We start from the raw sequence: 18,216 nt of genomic DNA, 5'->3' as shown, positions 1-18,216 counted from the left end.
CAAACACCAAAGGCCCAATTTTTGGCACCTGTATAGTACATGCAATTTCAAATTTGTATGGAATTCTTACCAGAAGGTCCCATTCCTGCTCCCAGCAAGAGTAACTGTGAGGGGTTAGTTACGGTGTTCAGGCACCGCCAACACCAAAGGCCCAATTTTTGGCACCTGTATAGTACATGTGATTTCAAGTTTGTATACAATTCTTACAAGCAGGTTCTATTCCTGCTCCCAGCAAGAGTAGCTGTGAGGGGTTGGTTACGGTGTTCAGGAACCACCAACACCAAAGGCCCAATTTTTTGCACCTGTATAACAAGTACATACGATTTCAAATTTGTATGGAATTCTTACCAGCAGGTACCGTTCCTGTGCCCAGCAAGAGTAACTGTGAGGGGTTACGGTGTTCAGGCACCACCAACAGCAAAGGCACTATTTTTGGCACCTGTATAGTACAAGCAATTTTGAATTTGTATGGAATTCTTACCAGCAGGTCCCATTCCTGCGCCCAGCAAGAGTAACTGTGAGGGGTTGGTTACGGTGTTCAGGCACCACCAACACCAAAGGCCCAATTTTTCGCACCTGTATAACAAGTACATACGATTTCAAATTTATATGGAATTCTTAGCAGCAGGTACCGTTCCTGCGCCCAGCAAGAGTAACTGTGAGGGGTTACGGTGTTTAGGCACCACCAACAGCAAAGGCACTATTTTTGGCACCTGTATAGTACAAGCAGTTTTGAATTTGTATGGAATTCTTACCAGCAGGTCCCATTCCTGCGCCCAGCAAGAGTAACTGTGAGGGGTTGGTTACGGTGTTCAGGCACCACAAACACCAAAGGCCCAATTTTTGGCACCTGTATAGTACATGCAATTTCAAATTTGTATGGAATTCTTACCAGCAGGTCCCATTCCTGCACCCAGCAAGAGTAACTGTGAGGGGTTAGTTACGGTGTTCAGGCACCTCCAACACCAAAGGCCCAATTTTTGGCACCTGTATAGTACATGTGATTTCAAATTTGTATGGAATTCTTACCAGCAGGTCCCATTCCTGCTCCCAGCAAGAGTAGCTGTGAGGGGTTGGTTACGGTGTTCAGGCACCACCAACAGCAAAGGCCCAATTTTTGGCACCTGTATAGTACATGCAATTTCAAATTTGTATGCAATTCTTACCAGCAGGTCCCATTTCTGTGCCCAGCAAGAGTAACTGCGAGGGGCTGGTTATGGTGTTCAGGCACCATCAACACCAAAGGCCCAATTTTTGGCACCTGTATGACAAGTACATGCGATTTCAAATTTGTATGGAATTCTTACCAGCAGGTACCGTTTCTGCACCCAGCAAGAGTAACTGTGAGGGGTTACGGTATTCAGGCACCACCAACAGCAAAGGCACAATTTTTGGCACCTGTATAGTACATGCAATTTCAAATCTGTATGGAATTCTTACCAGCAGGTCCCATTCCTGCGCCCAGCAAGAGTAACTGTGAGGGGTTGGTTATGGTGTTCAGGCACCACCAACACCAAAGGCCCAATTTCAGTTTCAGTTCCTGACTATAATAACTTTCCAGGTCCCCATCACTCCAGCCGATTTGCATAGCCGCCACCCAACCTTGGCCTGGTCAGATGACAGCACAGCACCCCCATACAACACTCGATGTTTGCCAATTTCAAATTGGTATGGAATTTTTGAGCAGCAGGGCCCATTCCTGCGCCCAGCAAGAGTAACTGCGAGGGTTAGCGGTCTTCAGGCACCACCAACACCCAAGGCCCAATTTTTGTGCACCTCTATAACAACTGACAAGTACATGTGATTTCAAATTTGTATGGAATTCTTACCAGCATGTACCGTTCCTGCACCCAGCAAGGGTAACTGTGAGGGGTTACGGTGTTCAGGTACCACCAACACCAAGAGCCCAATATTTCTGCACCTGTATAACAAGTACATGCGATTTCAAAATTTGTATAGAATTTTTAGCAGCAGGGCCCGTTCCTGCACCCAGCAAGAGTAACTGTGAGGTGTTATGGTGTTCAGGCACCACCCACACCCAAGGCCCAATTTTTCTGCACCTGTATGACAAGTACATGTGATTTGAAACTTGTATGTATATTTGTATATGACATTTTTTGCTTTAGAAATGTCAGTATAGCTGCAGCAGGCTACATACATCGTAGAGATGCACTACTTTACAGGCACATTCCGGGGACCCCCCAGGCATGATATTTGAAGGAATTTTTTATTTTTATAGTTTCACTTTAAGCCTCATTAAAATTAGTAAATCAGTGCTCCTTTAAAAACGATCCCTTTTAAAAACTTTTTTTTTCATTGCTACATGTTTCCCAGGTCAGGACCCGGAACCCCATACACTTTTTTGGAGCAATAACTTGCATTTAAGCCTTCAAAATGAGGCCGTTTGATTTTCAAGGTTCAAGTCCCATAGACTTTATGGAGTTTGTTTGTTCGAACAAAATTTTCCTCTGTTCGCTTTGTTCTGGTGTGAACCGAACCGGTGGCTGTTAGGCTCATCACTATCTGTGAGTATGTTTTTGGCATTTTAATAAACTTTTTAATAGGTGTCCACGGGTAATGCACTAGGTATTTGCGCCTCATGTTCTCTTTCATGTTCTTATGTTTGGAGTTTCCTGCCTGAGGAGAGCGGCACGCCTTTGCTTGGGTGATTAGGTTGTTTCAAAATGTACAAATGCACGCTAAAAACGTGGCTCAACCTCGTGTTTTTAGCACCCCCCCCCCCCAAAAGTATATTGAATTAAGCTCTTAAAGGGGACCTTTACTATAAAGCCAAAATGATATTCAACTCCCAACCCAGGCACTGGGTTGGTTTTTACTTTTAACTTTTTTTTTTTTTTGTAGTGGCTAACTTTTAATAAATAAAAAAAAAAAAAAAAAAAATTTAATTCCTCTTTAAAGCGACATTAAAGCTTCAGTTTTTTGAAAATTAAAATAACAAACATGACAATTTTTTTGTACAGAACAGCCCCAATCCTCTTTTTCTGAGGTCCCCCATCTGCGCTTCAGTCTCCTCCCCTTTGGCAAGTTCCCCTCATGGAAAGCCACTTTCCATAGGGGGAACAGGTGTGTACTTGCTCCCGAGCCGCCCTGCCTGCGTCTATTGACACAGAGTGGGTGGCTTGGCCCCGCCCCCGCAGCTCGCTCAGCACAGCCTTTTGCTATAAATATGCCCGGGAAGGAGGGAGACAGCAGCGAGAGCAATGGCTCTCGTACCCATTGCTGGATCGGATTGGGTTTAGGTAAGTGTAAGGGGGGGCTGGGAGGAGTTTTGCAGCACAAAAGGTTATTCATCTTAATGCATAGAATGCATTGAGGTGAAGGCTTTAGAAGCACTTTAGAGCAGAAATTTACCCAAAAGGGGAAGTTTCCTCATTTCCGCCTCCACCCCCCCCCTCCTCCTCTATCACTTTTGGATAATTTTTTTTTTTTTTTGGGGGGGGGGGGGGGGGTAGTGGGTACCTGCTTTTGACAGGTACACGCTCCCACTTGCACTGGAATTGCTTAGGTGAGCCAAGCAGAGGTTTGTGCCCCCCTTTGCCCACAGCTTTCTGGGACATGTCACAGGTCCCAGAAGGCTGCAGAACCATTCACAGAGTGCAGTGTGGCTCATGCACGCGCAGTGGAAAGCAGGCTGTGAAGCGGTAAGGAGTCACAGCCAGCTTCCCTTATTAAACGAGCCGTTGCCAGGAACCTTAAGGCCAGTGAAGAATCAGCCTGGGTGAGGATGGCACTGGATCGCTGGACAGGTAAGTGTCCTTTTATTAAAAGTAAGCAGATACACTATTTGCAGTTGCTGACTTGTACATTTTTTCATACAGCCTGAAGATCCTCTTTAAAGCGGAGTTCCAGCCTCGGACATGATTTTTTAATAAAAATACCCCCCGGACTGTCAGGGCTAGTACATTCCATAATGGATAGCCTCTGAATTGTCCCAGGTCGCACTTACCTTTTAGAAGAAATACTTACCTTGAAAATTTCTTCTCCAGCGCTGCCATCTCAGGTGTGGGCGGCTGAAACCAGCGCGTCCTCTTCTGCGTCCACTTCCGCGTCCTCTTCTGTCCCAAAATGCACTGCACCGGCCCCGCCGTCACTTCCGGTGCAGACGCAGCATGTCCAGAAGCTGTTTAGCAGGGAATGACGCGCCTGCACCGAAAGTGACGAGCGGGGCCGGTGAAGGCGCATTGATTCCTGGGAGCGATGACGTTCAGCTCCCAGGAATCAATGCAAGCAGGAAGTGACGGCGCGGGCCGCGGCCGCAAAGGGAAGTGGAAGAAAGGTGAGTATATTCTCTTCAATAAAAAGGTAAGTAAACAAAAAAACATATCGTGATTATTAATTTGTTTTTCAGGTGACACTCAGCAAGCGGATGGCCCAAAATCGATTTTGTCGATTTTGAGGCCGGAACTCTGCTTTAACCACTTGCTGACAGCAATACGTATATACACGCTATGGATTGCAAGTGGTTTACTGGGATTATGGCTGAAGATATTTTGCAGCCAGCGGCTGGCTTTCTCCAGGAACCCTTACAAGCAGCTCACGAGCTGCTGGAACGGTTTCAGAAGCGGCAGAAAGGGATGTCCCACCACTGGCAGATTTTTCTTGGGCTTACCGTTTCTGCCGGGTTCGCCTGGGAAACTATCCAACGTTGCGGCCAGCTGCTTCCATAGCTGACCATAGACTGAGTCATGATGTCACTTCTGGTCCAGGCTGGAAGTAAATCTTTTTTTTTTTTTTTTTTAAAGCAAATGATTAAAAAAAATATGTTGTTTTTATCTTTTGCTTTTAAAGGTAAAGAAGATATCTGAGGTCTTTTTGACCGCAGATTTCTCTATAAAGAGGGCCCGTCATCCTTATTTCTAGCACAAGGAATGTTTACATGTTTACATATTCCTTGTAATAGGCTACATTCACACCTGAGCGTAGCGTTTTTTACCGCGATTTTACCGCAATTTTTACCGCGATTTTACCGTGATTTTTACCACGATTTTTGTGCAGGCGTTTTTAGATTGAATAGAGACCAATGAAAAACGCCTGTAATCTGCCCAAAAAGAAGCTCATGTACTTTTTTGAGCATTGGGCGTTTTGCTCACAGCGTCAAAACGCTCAGATGTGAACAGGGGCCATTGAAATGAATAGGATTTGTCTTGTTGGGCGTTTTGAGAGCTTATCCTAGAGCAGAAAAACTTCCCAAAAACGCCCAAAAACGCCTACATGTGAACGGAGCCATAGGAATAAAAATGATATAAAAAAATTTTTTAAAAAATAGAGGGACAGTGTAAAAAGAAAAAGTAAAATAAATAAGAAAATAAAAAAATGTAAAGCGCCCCCATTCTTCCTTGCTCCATGTAAGTCGCGCACGGTATTCGCACCACACATGTGAGGTATAAATCGCAAACATTAGAGCAAGAGCAATAATTCTAGTGCTAGACCCTTCTCTGTAATTCTAAACAAGTAAACTGTACAGGTGTTTAAAGCGTCGCATATGGAGATTTTTAAGTACCGTATTCTGTCGCCATTTCGCGAGCGTGTGGAATTTTTAAATGTTAGGTATCTGTTTACAGCACATAGTTACATAGTCAGGTTGAAAAAAGACACAAGTCCATCTGGCGCAACCAATAAAAAACAGAAAACAAGCCCAACGATACAATCCCATATACACAATCCTATACCAGCAGTTGATCCAGAGGAAGGTGAAAAACCCCAGCAAAGCATGATCCAATTTGCTACAGCAGGGGAATACATTTCTTCCTGATCCCCCAAGAGGCAATCAGATATTCATCAATATCAACTTTACCTATAAATATTAGTACCCATTTATATTATTTACATCTAGAAAAGAATCTACGCTTTTTTTAACCACCTCTAACCCGGCCACTGTCTATATACGGCCGTGTGGGAGTCTCATCCTTCTGATCGGACGTTCCTGAACATCCTGCAGAAAGAGCGAGATTGAGCCAGCGCGGGCACGCGCAGCGGTGCGATGACGATGTGCCTGTGTCCCTCAGACACAAAGCAACATGTTTTGACAGGAGGGCCCTGTGATTGGCCCTCCTGATCACATGACGGCTGTGTCCAATCACAGCCGTCATGTAATGTAAATACAGCTGTTGTAACAGCTTTCATCTCTTCTTCTCCTCACACAGATCCTGTCAGTGAGGAGAAGAAGAGATGATCTGTGCTGCAGCCAGGGGATCAGTGAGTTTGAAGTATTTTTTTGCTAATTACTCACTGATCACAGGGGGGGGGTGCCACTAGAGCCACCAGGGATGCCCACCCATGAGCACCAGGGATGCCCAGCATGGCCACCAGGGATGGCAATCAGGGCTCAGGGAGCCTGCCAGTGATGCCCTCCCTAGCAGTGCTACCCACCATTGCCATCTATCAGTGCTGCCCACCAGTGCCCATCATTTCCATCTATCAGTGCCGCCCACCAGTGCCCATTGTTGCCCACCAGTGCCACCTATCAGTGCCCATCAGTGCTGATCAGTGCCACCCATCAGTGCCACCTATCAGTGCTCAGCAGTGCTGCCTATGAGTGCCACCTATCAGTGCTCATCAGTGCCGCCTATCAGTGCCCACCAATGCTGCATATCAGTGCTATCTATCAGTGCCCATCAGTGCTGCATATCAGTGCCGCCTATCAGTGCCCATCAGTGCTGCATATCAGTGGCACCCCATCAGTGCCACCCCATCAGTGCCTCCTCATCCCTGCCTGTCAGTGCAGCCTCATCAGCGCTCATCAGTGCAGGAAAAAACGTATCTATTTACAAAATTTTATAACATAAACAAAAACGTATTTTTTTATTTGTGTACCAAAAAAGAAAAAACCTTGCGGTGATCAAATACCACCAAAAGAAAGCTCTATTTGTGGGGAAAAAAATGACATAAATTTGGTTTAGGTACAGTGTTGCATGGCAATTCAAAATGCAACAGCGCTAAAAGCTGAAAATTGGCCTGGGCAGGAAGGGGGTGTAACTGACCTGTATTGAAGTGGTTAAAGCAATCTAGTGAGCTAGCCAGAACCACCTCTGGAGGGAGTCTATTTGTACATTTTCACAGCTTTTACTGTAAAGAAACCTTTCCATTTTTGGAGACTTTAATCTCTTTTCCTCTAGATGTCCTCTGTGATGACCTTGAATTCAAGAACTCAACACCAAGTTCACTATAAGGACCCCTTATGTATTTATACATGTTGATCATATCTCCCCTTAATCTTCTCTTCTCAAGAGAGAATAAATTCAGTTCCTCTAATCTTTCCTCATAGCTGAGCTCCTCCATGCCTCTTATTAGTTTGGTTGCCCTTCTCTGCACTTTCTCCAGTTCCCCGATACCCTTTTAAGAACTGGTGCACAAAACTGAACTGCATATTCCAGATGAGGTCTTACTAATGATTTGTACAGAGGCAAAATGATATTTCTCTCTCTGGAGTCCATGCCTCTGTTAATACAAGAAAGGACTTTGCTTGCTTTGGAAACCGCAGCTTGGCATTGCATACTTCTATTATGCGTAACATCATCTTTCACATTGTACAAAAAAATCAGGGTAAATATTGTGTTTTGTTCTCTTGGTTTTTTTTCAAACTTATTTTTTTCCCAAAAAATTGCGTTTTCCCATGTGACATAAAAAAATTGCAGCGATTGCCATTATATTCCCTAGGGTAGAAAAAAAAAAAGATGTTTACATTTGGGGGGGGGGGGGGGGGTATCACAAGTAATTTTCTAGCAAAAAATACTGACTTAAACTTGGAAACAAAAAGTGCCAGAAAAAGCCTGGTCGGCAATTCTGCATATACTGTCATTAGCAATTTATTCTATTTTTTTCCCCCCACCCTACTTTTATTTTAAATTGTCCTAATTCTTCTTAAAAGTCTTAGAAAACCTTGTCCCTTTTCATTTTCAGTTCTCCTCCTTTGACTTCCTAACTTTCCTAATTTTCTGTCTCCTCTCCCTCTCCCCACCCTGTAGGCTCCTGCCTGCTCTGTCTGTCCCAGCCTACTTTTCCTACCAACCTCCAGCACACATTACTGACCCTTATTCTTCCAGCTGTTATGGCATGAAGCTCTGCGCTAACGGACAGAGAGACATTGACAAGAACAGGTAATCCTGAAATTCTCCCTATGATCTATCTACCTCTGTGTCACTGGCAGAGGGTCCTTAACATTTTCTGAGCATTTGGAACATTTAGTGATTTTTAACACTGTGCTTAAAAAGTCTGTAAGCTTTAAATCCTCATTATCCTACAGCGTCTCATATTGCTAAATACTTAATCTACTATAATGCTGCCATGTGAATGGATGTACATGTTTAAGGGTTATCTTCGCAATATGCTTTTAGAATTACAGATAAGAAATAGTTTTCCTTAAATAATGGGGATTTTTGTCCCGGCATCCTGCCACTTTGCTGGGATTTTGCTGATTCAGTAGTAGGCAGCAGTACACAGGAGGGCACCTAACCTCCAAGTCTGATGTATACATTGCAGAATTTAGGAAGAGATAACATCCAACTGGCTCTTCAGACATTAATCCTTGCCATACTGCTCCCAAGGCAAATCACAGGACATGTATATCTTACCCTGCTCCAGATAAAACTCAATGAAACACGATTACGTTTGATTTGTACCGGTAAGTCAGTCCATAAAACGACTACAATTCCTACAAAACACTGCTAAAGGGTTAATCCACCTAAAACAGCTTCTTCGGATTTTGTAGAAGCAGTCAAGCAATCAGCTTCTCTTATCTTTACAGGTCTTCAGTGGTAAGCCTCTGATTCCACTCGCTCTTCCTGCTGCTGTAAGGGAAGTCTCACTCTTCCTGCTGCATTTATAAATACATACAGATTTGCCATGACAATTGTCCGTTAAAGTAAAGCAATGCCGAATTGCAAAATATGGTCTGGTCATTAAGGGGGCAAATCCTTCCGGTCCAGAAGTGGTTAAAGTGGATCTTCAGGGTGTACGGGAAAAAGTCAGCAGCTGCAAATACTGTATCTGCTGACTGTTAATAAAAGGACACTTACCTGTCCAGGGATCCAGCGCTGTCCTCACCTGGGCTGGTTCTTCACCAGCCTTCGGGTATCCGTCGCCAGTTTAAAATATAATCAAATCTTTAGATTTGGATATATTTTAGATTGTAAGCTCCATGAGCTGGGCTTTCCTGTTCCTTCTATATTGAACTGTATGTATTGTAATTGTATTCTTCCCCTTTATATTGTAAAGCGCTGCGCAAACTGTTGGCACTATACAAATCCTATATAATAATGATAATAATAATCAAATATTAATAATAATATAATAATAATATAATAATAACAATAATAATAATAATGATAATAATTTTAAGCTGGATACACACTATATAATTTTCATTCGATTTTTTCCTTTAGATTTACCAAAACTATATAATATGGGGTCAAACCTAAACACTTTTAAGTTGTACGCAATCAGGCAGGCCCTTGCACTACATAGTTGAAGGTAATCTAAAGGAAATCGTACAACAAAAGTTGTATAGTGTGTATCCAGCTTTACTGGGAGAGATTATCATTTAAAAATGTCTGTTTTAGGTAAGAAACCTAGGATCTAAAGCTGGCTACACACAATACAACTTTTATACAACTTTCTTGTACAACTTTCCTTTGGATTTACCAAAACTATAAAGTGAGGTCAAACCTAAATACTTTTAACCACTTGCCGACCGCCGCACGACTATATACTGCGGCGGTCAGCCCCTCCTGGGCAAAATGACGTATCGGTACGTCACTCGTCCACAAGCCTGTAGGGGGCGAGCGCGCGCCGCCGGCGGCGCACTCCCGCCCCCGCTCGTTCACTAACATCCGATGTCCACCGGCCCCTCGCGATCTCGATCAGGAGAGGGAGAAAGGCAGACGGCTGATGTAAACACAGCCGTCTGTCATTCTCCCTTAGATCATGAAGAGGCTATGCGATCCTGCTATGTAGGATCGTATGTCCCTGTTATGATCTAACAAGCCACGCCCCTTGACAGTTAGAATCACGCCCCTAGGGACACATTTAACCCCTTGATCACGAATAAAGTTAACCCCTTCCCTGCCAGTGTTATTTTTACAGTAACAGTGCATATTTATAGCACTGATTACTGTAGTAATGTCACTGGTACCCCCAAAAGTGTCAAAAATGTAAGTCAGGGGTCCGATCTGTCCGCCACAATGTCGCAGTCCCGCAAAAAAAAAAACGCAGATCGCCGCCATTACTAGTTAAAAAAAAACAATAAAAATGACATAAATCTTTCCCGTAGTTAGTAGACGCAATAACTTTTGCGCAAACCAATCAAAATACACTTGTTGAGATTTTTTTTACCAAAAATATGTAGCAGAAAACAAATTGGCCTAAAATGTTAAGAAATTTAGATTTTTACATTTTTTTTGAGAATTTCATATAAAAACACGTGAAAAATATTTTTTTTTCAAAATTGTCGCACTTTTTTGTTTATAGCGCAAAAAGTTAAAATCGCACAGGTGATCATATACCACCAAAAGAAAGCTCTGGTTGTGGGAAAAAAAGGACGTCAATTTCATTTGGGTACAGCGTTGCACAACCGTGCAATTGTCCGTTACGGTCACGCAGTGCCGAATCGCAGAATAGGGCCTGGTCTTTGAGCAGCCAAATCCTCCGGGGCTTAAGTGGTTAATGTGTATGCAGTCAGACCGGCCCTTCTACTACATAGTTGAAGGTAAATCTAAAGGAAATCGAACAACAAAAGTTGTATAGTGTGTATTCAGCTTTACTGGGAGAGATTATCATTTAAAAATGTCTGTATCACGTAAAAAACCTAGGATCTAAAGCTGGCTACACACAATACAACTTTTATATCATTTTCTTGTACAAATTTCCTTTGGAATCACCAAAACTGGATAATATGAGGTCAAACCTAAATATTTTTAATGTGTATGCAGTCAGACCGGCCCTTCTAATACATAGTTGAAGGTAAAGCCCCGTACAAACGATCAGATTATCGAACGATCTGTCGTCCGTTTTTTGTGGCATGCTAGTCTGATGTGGAAAGTGAAGCGGTTATTTTCATACAAATTTTCCCGTACGACAGAATTCTACTTCAGAAGTGATGTCATGTGTTGGATTGCCTTGTATGTGTTCTTTCGTCTCTGAGCATGCCTAGTCTTGCTCTTAAGATTTTTTCTGTCGAAATCTGTACTAATGAGACGAAAATCGGACGTTGTTTTGACGGACAACAAAAATTATATAGCCTGCACATCAGGATTTTGTCAGCCGAAAAGTCGGAGTTGGCTGTCGAAAACACCATACTAACAATCCGAAAATCGGCAGATCGGTCGTCGGACGAATTTTCCCTACAGATTTTCTTATCGTGTGTCTAATCGCCTTAAATCTAAAGGAAATTGTACAACAAAAGTTGTATAGTGTGTATCCAGCATAAGCAATGGAGACCTTACCTATGATTCAACAAGCCAACATCTACTGAATACTATTAGTTTTGGGTGGATGAATTCTTTAGAATTTTGGCAATTTTAATTTACCTATTTTATTGTCTTATTAATCGTTCTGTAGTTGCTTCTACAAAGTCTTTTTCTGTCATGTATTTTCCTGCACGTACATTCTGTTCACTGAACAGTGTGTTTGTTTCTCACCCTCATACCTTGTCCTGAATAAATAGCTTTTACATTTGTTTTACTGTTAATATTAATCTCCTGCGCACTTGCCAGCGGTTACTTATACAAACTCTGTTACAAAAGTTTCAGCAGGTCAAGAGCAACATAATGCCGCCTCTTGATCTGTGTTCATTTTTATAGTTGTACTTATTCACAGAAGATGGAGGATCAACATATCAAAAATGTAACTTATTTAAACTTTAAGGTAGCTGTCATAATTACTGTAGAGTTTTATGCCAGTATGGACAACACCTTGACTTCTCAGACTACATCAAGCTCCTTTGACATCTACATTTTTTTTTACAATACATATACACTAAATTGTCAAAAGTTTTGAAACCCCTGCCTTTACACGAACATGAACTTTAATGGCATCCCAGTCTTAGTCCGTAGGGTTTAATATTGAGTTACATACATAGTTTGAAAAAAGACATCAGTCTATCCAGTTCAACCTATGATGTGTGTGTGTGTTTGCTGTTAACCGTACATTGTATACCCCTGTATGTTGTACATTGTATACCCCTGAATGTTGTGGTCTTTAAGGTGCCCATCTAATAGTTTTTTGAAACTATTGATGCTCCCTGCTGATACCACTGCTTGTGGAAGAGAATTCCACATCCTTACTGCTCTGACAGTGAAGAACCCCTTACGTATTTTAAGGTTAAACCCTTTTCCCTCTAGTTTTAGTGAGTGGCCACGTGTCTTATTGTATTCCCTTTCTCTAAAAAGTTTGTTCCTTATGCTAGGGTCGCCAGTACAGTATGTGTACATTGATATCATATCCCACCTAAATCGTCTCTTCTCCAGAGAGAATAAGTTCAGTGCTTGGAGTTGGCCCACCCTTTGCAGCTATAACAGCTTTAACTCTTCTGGGAAGGCTGTCCACTAGGTTTAGGAGTGTGTCTGTGGGAATGTTTGACCATTCTGCCAGAATCACATTTGTGAGATAAGGCACTGATGTTGGATGAGAAGGCATGGCTCGCAGTCTCCTCTCTAATTAATCCTTAAGGTGTTCTATCGAGTTGAGGTCAGGACTCTGTGCAGGCCAGTCAAGTTCCTCCAACCCAAACTCGCTGGTCCAAATCACTTAATGGAGAGGGGATTATGGTTTGGCGTTTTTTTTTTTCAGGAGGTTTGGCTTGGCCCCTTAGTTCCAGTGAAGGCAACATTTTAGGGGTCAGCATACCAAGACATTTTGGACAATTTCATGCTCCAAACTTTTTAGGAACAGTTTTGGGATGGCACCTTCCTGTTCCAACATGACTGTGCACCAGTTCACAAAGCAAGGTCCATAAAGACATGGATTCTGTGAGTTTGGGGTGCAGGAACTTGACTGGCCTGCACAACGCCTTGAACTTAACCTGATAGAACACCATTGGGATGAATTTGAGCAGAGATTGCGTTGCCAGGCCTTCTCATCTAACATCAGTGCCTGACCTCAAAAATGCGCTTCTGGAAGAATGGTGAAACATTCTCATAGACACACTCCTAAACCTTGTGGACAGCCTTCCCAGAAGTGTTGAAGCTGTTATAGCTGCAAAGGGTGGGCCAACTCAATATTGAACCCTACGGACTAAGACTGGGATGCCATTAAAGTTCATGTGCGTGTAAAGGCAGGCGTCCTAATACTTTTGACAGTATAGTGTATGTATACATATTCACAAGCATACATAGATGGATACATTGTAACATCATTCTGCTTGAGTGGTACATTTTATGGTTAGGATCCCAAGAATGTGAACAGTGCTCGGTCCACTTGGGAAGATTACAGTAGCCCATGGTTGTAACTAGATAAAAAAAACAAAAACAAAAAAAAAAACCTTTTAATATTGCTGTGCTGTAAATTCACAATGCTCGGTGTCTTTCGCAAAAAAATGCCTTCCCACCAAAAACACAAACTCAACCCTAATGGGCCCAAAGGTGGTGCAAATATCAAGAGAGCTAGTCATAGCTAACCAAGGGACAGCAGATCCAAGTAAGTTACAGCCTTCTGCATTCACTTCACCTTTTCACCTAGTTCATGCTAAAAAAAAATCTTAAAAAATTGTAGTAGAAATAAAGTACCCCCAAATAGGCTACTTTGTAAAAAAAAAAAAAATGAATCTCAAAGAGAAACTTTGGCGAAGTTGGGTCGATTTCATTAAAATTATTTTTGGAGTGTTTACAAGTTTACAAACTCATAAATTAGGACACAAATAAATTCCCATTACTTGTATAACATATTTATTGAAGAAAAGCATACTTTTTTATTATACAATAAAATACTTTCATGACAAGGATTCTTGGTTTTCGAGTAGGGCAGCCCAATGGTAACTGCTCATTTGTGAACTGCCTCTCTCTAATTGATACTTTATACAAAGTCATATGATAGGGGCTGTCTTTCCTATTACATAGCTTTGTGTATAGTCCAATTCCAATTCTAAGCAGCACATAATCAAATGATACTTTGTTTACAACATAGAGGCAAACAAATACAGACTTGTAGTCAGCCGACTCTAGAGCTCCTCCAAGATGAAGATTCGATGCTGTAGCACCTTTCTCCTGGGCTCAGAGACAGGACCCTCTATCCAACTTATTCAAAGGTGTTGTTCCACGGAACTCACGCTTGGCTTCCCAAATGCCCACGGCCTTGCTGCCCTTTAATGGGCCATACACACTGTAAGATTTTCTGAAGACTTTTTCCTTTAGACTTACCAAAACTATATAATATGAGGTCAAACCTAAACACTTTCAATTTGTATGCAATCAGACAGGCCCTTGCACTACATAGAAAAGGTAAATCTGAAGGAAATCAACCACAAAAGTTGGATAGTGTGTATCCAGCTTATGACTGGGGTTGTCTGAAGGCACTAAAATCAAAAAACAAACATAATAAAATAAAAAAAAAATTAAAAATTAAAAAAATTAAAAATAAAAAACATAGGGCGCACTGGCCTAGCGGATTATCTTCAATTATCGGCTTTGTTAATTGTAAGTGCAAATACTTACAAACAAAATAAAATAAAAAGGCACATCAGATCCAAACATCTGGAACAATCTGTATCCGTAAACAATGTCCTCAATAGATGATGGCTAACGCGTTTCGAGGGGTCTGAAGAAGGGGAAAAGCCTTGAAACACGTTAGCCATCATCTATTGAGGACATTGTTTTCAGATTCAGATTGATCCAGATGTTCAGGTTTGATGTGGCTTTTTATACCTTTGTTTGTGAGTATATGCACTTACAATTAATAAAGCCTAATATTGAGGATAATGCGCTAGGCCGGTGCGCCCTATGTTTTTTATTATTTTTTTTTTTTTTTATTGACTCGAGAGCTCCACTTGCTAAATGCACATGGTAAATATAAAAATAGTTTTTTTTATATATATATTTAAAAATGATTTTTTTATATAACATATAAATTAAAGAAAATATGTACAAAACTCATTACCTTTAATGAGATTTATAAATTCACTCAGCAAATGCAAAGTCTCCTTCCCATTAATATTAAAACACAACTACTGTATTGAAGTGTGTTGTATTTGTACTGTCTACCCTCAAGTTGTAAAGCGCTGCGTAAACTGTCGGCACTATATAAATCCTATATAATAATATTAATAACAAGGGTTAAATTTAGCTCCAGGTACAACCTAAATGTGCTTTATATTGCTTATAGGTATGGGTTTCATAGTCTGATTCCTATATCATTTTTAAAGGCTAAGTCTAGTGTTTAAAAAATGATTTCAACAAGTGTTGCCCCAGGCATGGTAGACTATAAATGACAGTTCTGCTAGCTTGCATCCTTAGGATGGACGGTGAGGCAGGTGTGCAGTGTGTACAGCTGCTGACGTGTGCACTGCGGCTGTATGCTTCGAGGCTGTCTCAAGATGCAGACATGTTGGCAGGATCTGCCTTCTGCTGGCCAGCATTCTCTATGAGTCAACCAAGGCAACTTCTACCAACTTGTACCAAAGGACAGGTTTGTGAACACTTTACAGGGTCACAGTGGGAGCCACATAATCTGTATATGTACGCTTAATCATGGTCGATACGACTCAGTACCACTGTCATATATCTAGACCTATTTTAGGTTCAATAATGGTTATCCTTTTTGACCGAAGAAATAAGTGAAGTGTTTGTAAAGCATACACAGTTTTTGTTTTGGATGTACATCCACTTTATTGTACACAGCTGCATACTTCCTTCAGTTTTATAAGGTAAATAATTGGTTGGTCATCAGTCTGCATGGACTTCTATAAATATCTGAAACAAGACTGTGTGCTAACCTTTTAAGTTTAACAGACTTATGAACTCGTGCATTGTGTTTCTTTGTAATTTCATCACCAGAACACACTAATTCCCATGCGTTTCCAGCATGTTTCCATGCGGTCCGGACGTTTAGCCCATTCATTTGAATGAGCTGCAAAATGCACTGGAATGCTAAAAAAAGTACGGCAAGCACTTCTTTTTCAGAATGCACTGCACCAAACCGCATGCGGTACCATGTGATGTGGTGTCTGCAATTGTGCTATGGTTGCAAGAGGAGTCTGGAGTGCCAAAAACAATTCATTGGCACCTGCATGGTCTCACAAAGGGCAGCATGTCCACTTGCAGTGTGGGAAATGCACACTAATAGCGCCTTTCCTGTTTTGGTGTGAACTGGTGATATGACAATAGGAAGGACAGCATTCTCAAGGCACCCTTTAAAATGATGGCCAATCTCAAGGCATGCTTTAAAATTATGGTCAATCTCAATGCACCCTTTAAAATTATGGCCAATCTCAAGGCACCCTTTAAAATTAAGGCCAATCTCAAGGCACACTTTAAAATTATGGCCAATCTCCAGGCACCCTCTAAAATGATGGTCAATCTCAAGGCACCCTTTAAAATAATGGCCAATCTCAAGGCACCCTTTAAAATGATGGCCAATCTCAAGGCACCCTTTAAAATTATGGTCAATCTCAAGGCACCCTTTAAAATTATGGCCAATCTAAAGGCACCCTTTAAAATTATAGTCAATCCCAAGGCACCCTTAAAAATTATGGCCAATCTCAAGGCACCCTTTAAAAATATGGCCAATCTCAATGCACTCTTTAAAATTATGGCCAATCTCAAGGCACCCTTTAAAATGATGGCCAATCTCAAGGCACCCTTTAAAATTATGGCCAATCTCAATGCACCCTTTAAAATTAAGGCCAATCTCAAGGCACACTTTAAAATTATGGCCAATCTCCAGGCACCCTCTAAAATGATGGTCAATCTCAAGGCACCCTTTAAAATGATGGCCAATCTCAAGGCACCCTTTAAAATGATGGCCAATCTCAAGGCACCCTTTAAAATTATGGTCAGTTGTAAGGCACCCTATTTTAAAATGTAAAAAACTATTCTAATATTTTTACATAATGTGGCAGCATTGACACATGTAGAACACCCAAAAATTAGAAGTAATTTATTCTTCCAAAATTCCAGTGTTTGTCCTCTACATCACTCATGTGACCCCAGTGTTGATAGAGAGGGGCAGGGGAGGGTCAGACAAGCATACTGTGCAGACGATCAACACCCTTCTTATCAATACCGATGACATCACTGGTTGTTAGGACACCGATGGCTGGAAGGTTGAAATGGTGCACAATAAAAACCCGTGGCTATGTGTAACTAAAAGGCAGGCTTGATCCACCTGCTGGCCTGTTCACATTTATGGACAATTTAGGTATTTTGCCAAGGCACCCATGAAGAAACCTCAAGGCACACCAGGGTACCTTTGGCACCCTGGTTGAAAAAGGCTGCCCTAGACTAGGTATCTCCAAACTTTCTAAACAAAGGCCCAGGTTATTGTTCTTCAGATTTTAGGGGGTCCAGAATGTGACCAGTGGTAGTGGAAATATTCCCAGCATCAGTGGGAGTAAACATGTTCACATTTAATATTAGGGGGAGGAATAGTGCTTCGTCGATGGTATCATAGGGATGAATAAAGCCCCACCCACCCACGGCTGTCAGACTACCCTAACAGTAACTGCAGGTGATTTGCTCTAGGAAAAAAAGAGCCGCACTCCAATTAGCTCTTCCCGCAGTATTTTTAATAATCAATGTGTTGACTACATATGTTAATGTCTCCAACCCAGGGAAGGCTGGTTTTGGGTTGGGGACATTACTGTATGCAGTCAATGCATTGATTAATAAAAATACTGCAAGAAGAATTAATTAGAGTGTGACTGTTTCTTTCCTGTTTTCAGTGAAGAGTGGAGACAAACTGTGATGACCGACACCCAGGTTGTCCATGTGCAGCAGAGGCCAGTTTTGAGTGGAGCTATGGATCAGCATGTGTTTCTGCAGCTTATTGACTGCTGTCACTGTTTGGCCAACTTTTTTCCGCCAGGGCCCTTTCGTTTCTCAATTGGAGTTTGTCGAGCCAGGTAGTTACAGTAGAGCCACCTACAGGTAAGAGTTTCATCCAATCAAAGGGAATCCAATGAAATTCAAGTCATAAATGGTCAGCTTTGATATGAAATACTACCCAAAATGTTTGGAAAGTATAGGGAAGTCCAACCAGTGGCGTTGCATG

Source organism: Pelophylax lessonae (genome assembly GCF_965119305.1).
Source record: "Pelophylax lessonae genome assembly, chromosome: 8".
Taxonomy (NCBI): domain Eukaryota; kingdom Metazoa; phylum Chordata; class Amphibia; order Anura; family Ranidae; genus Pelophylax; species Pelophylax lessonae.
The sequence above is the reverse complement of the archived record's forward strand: the minus strand, read 5'-3'. Positions refer to the sequence as shown.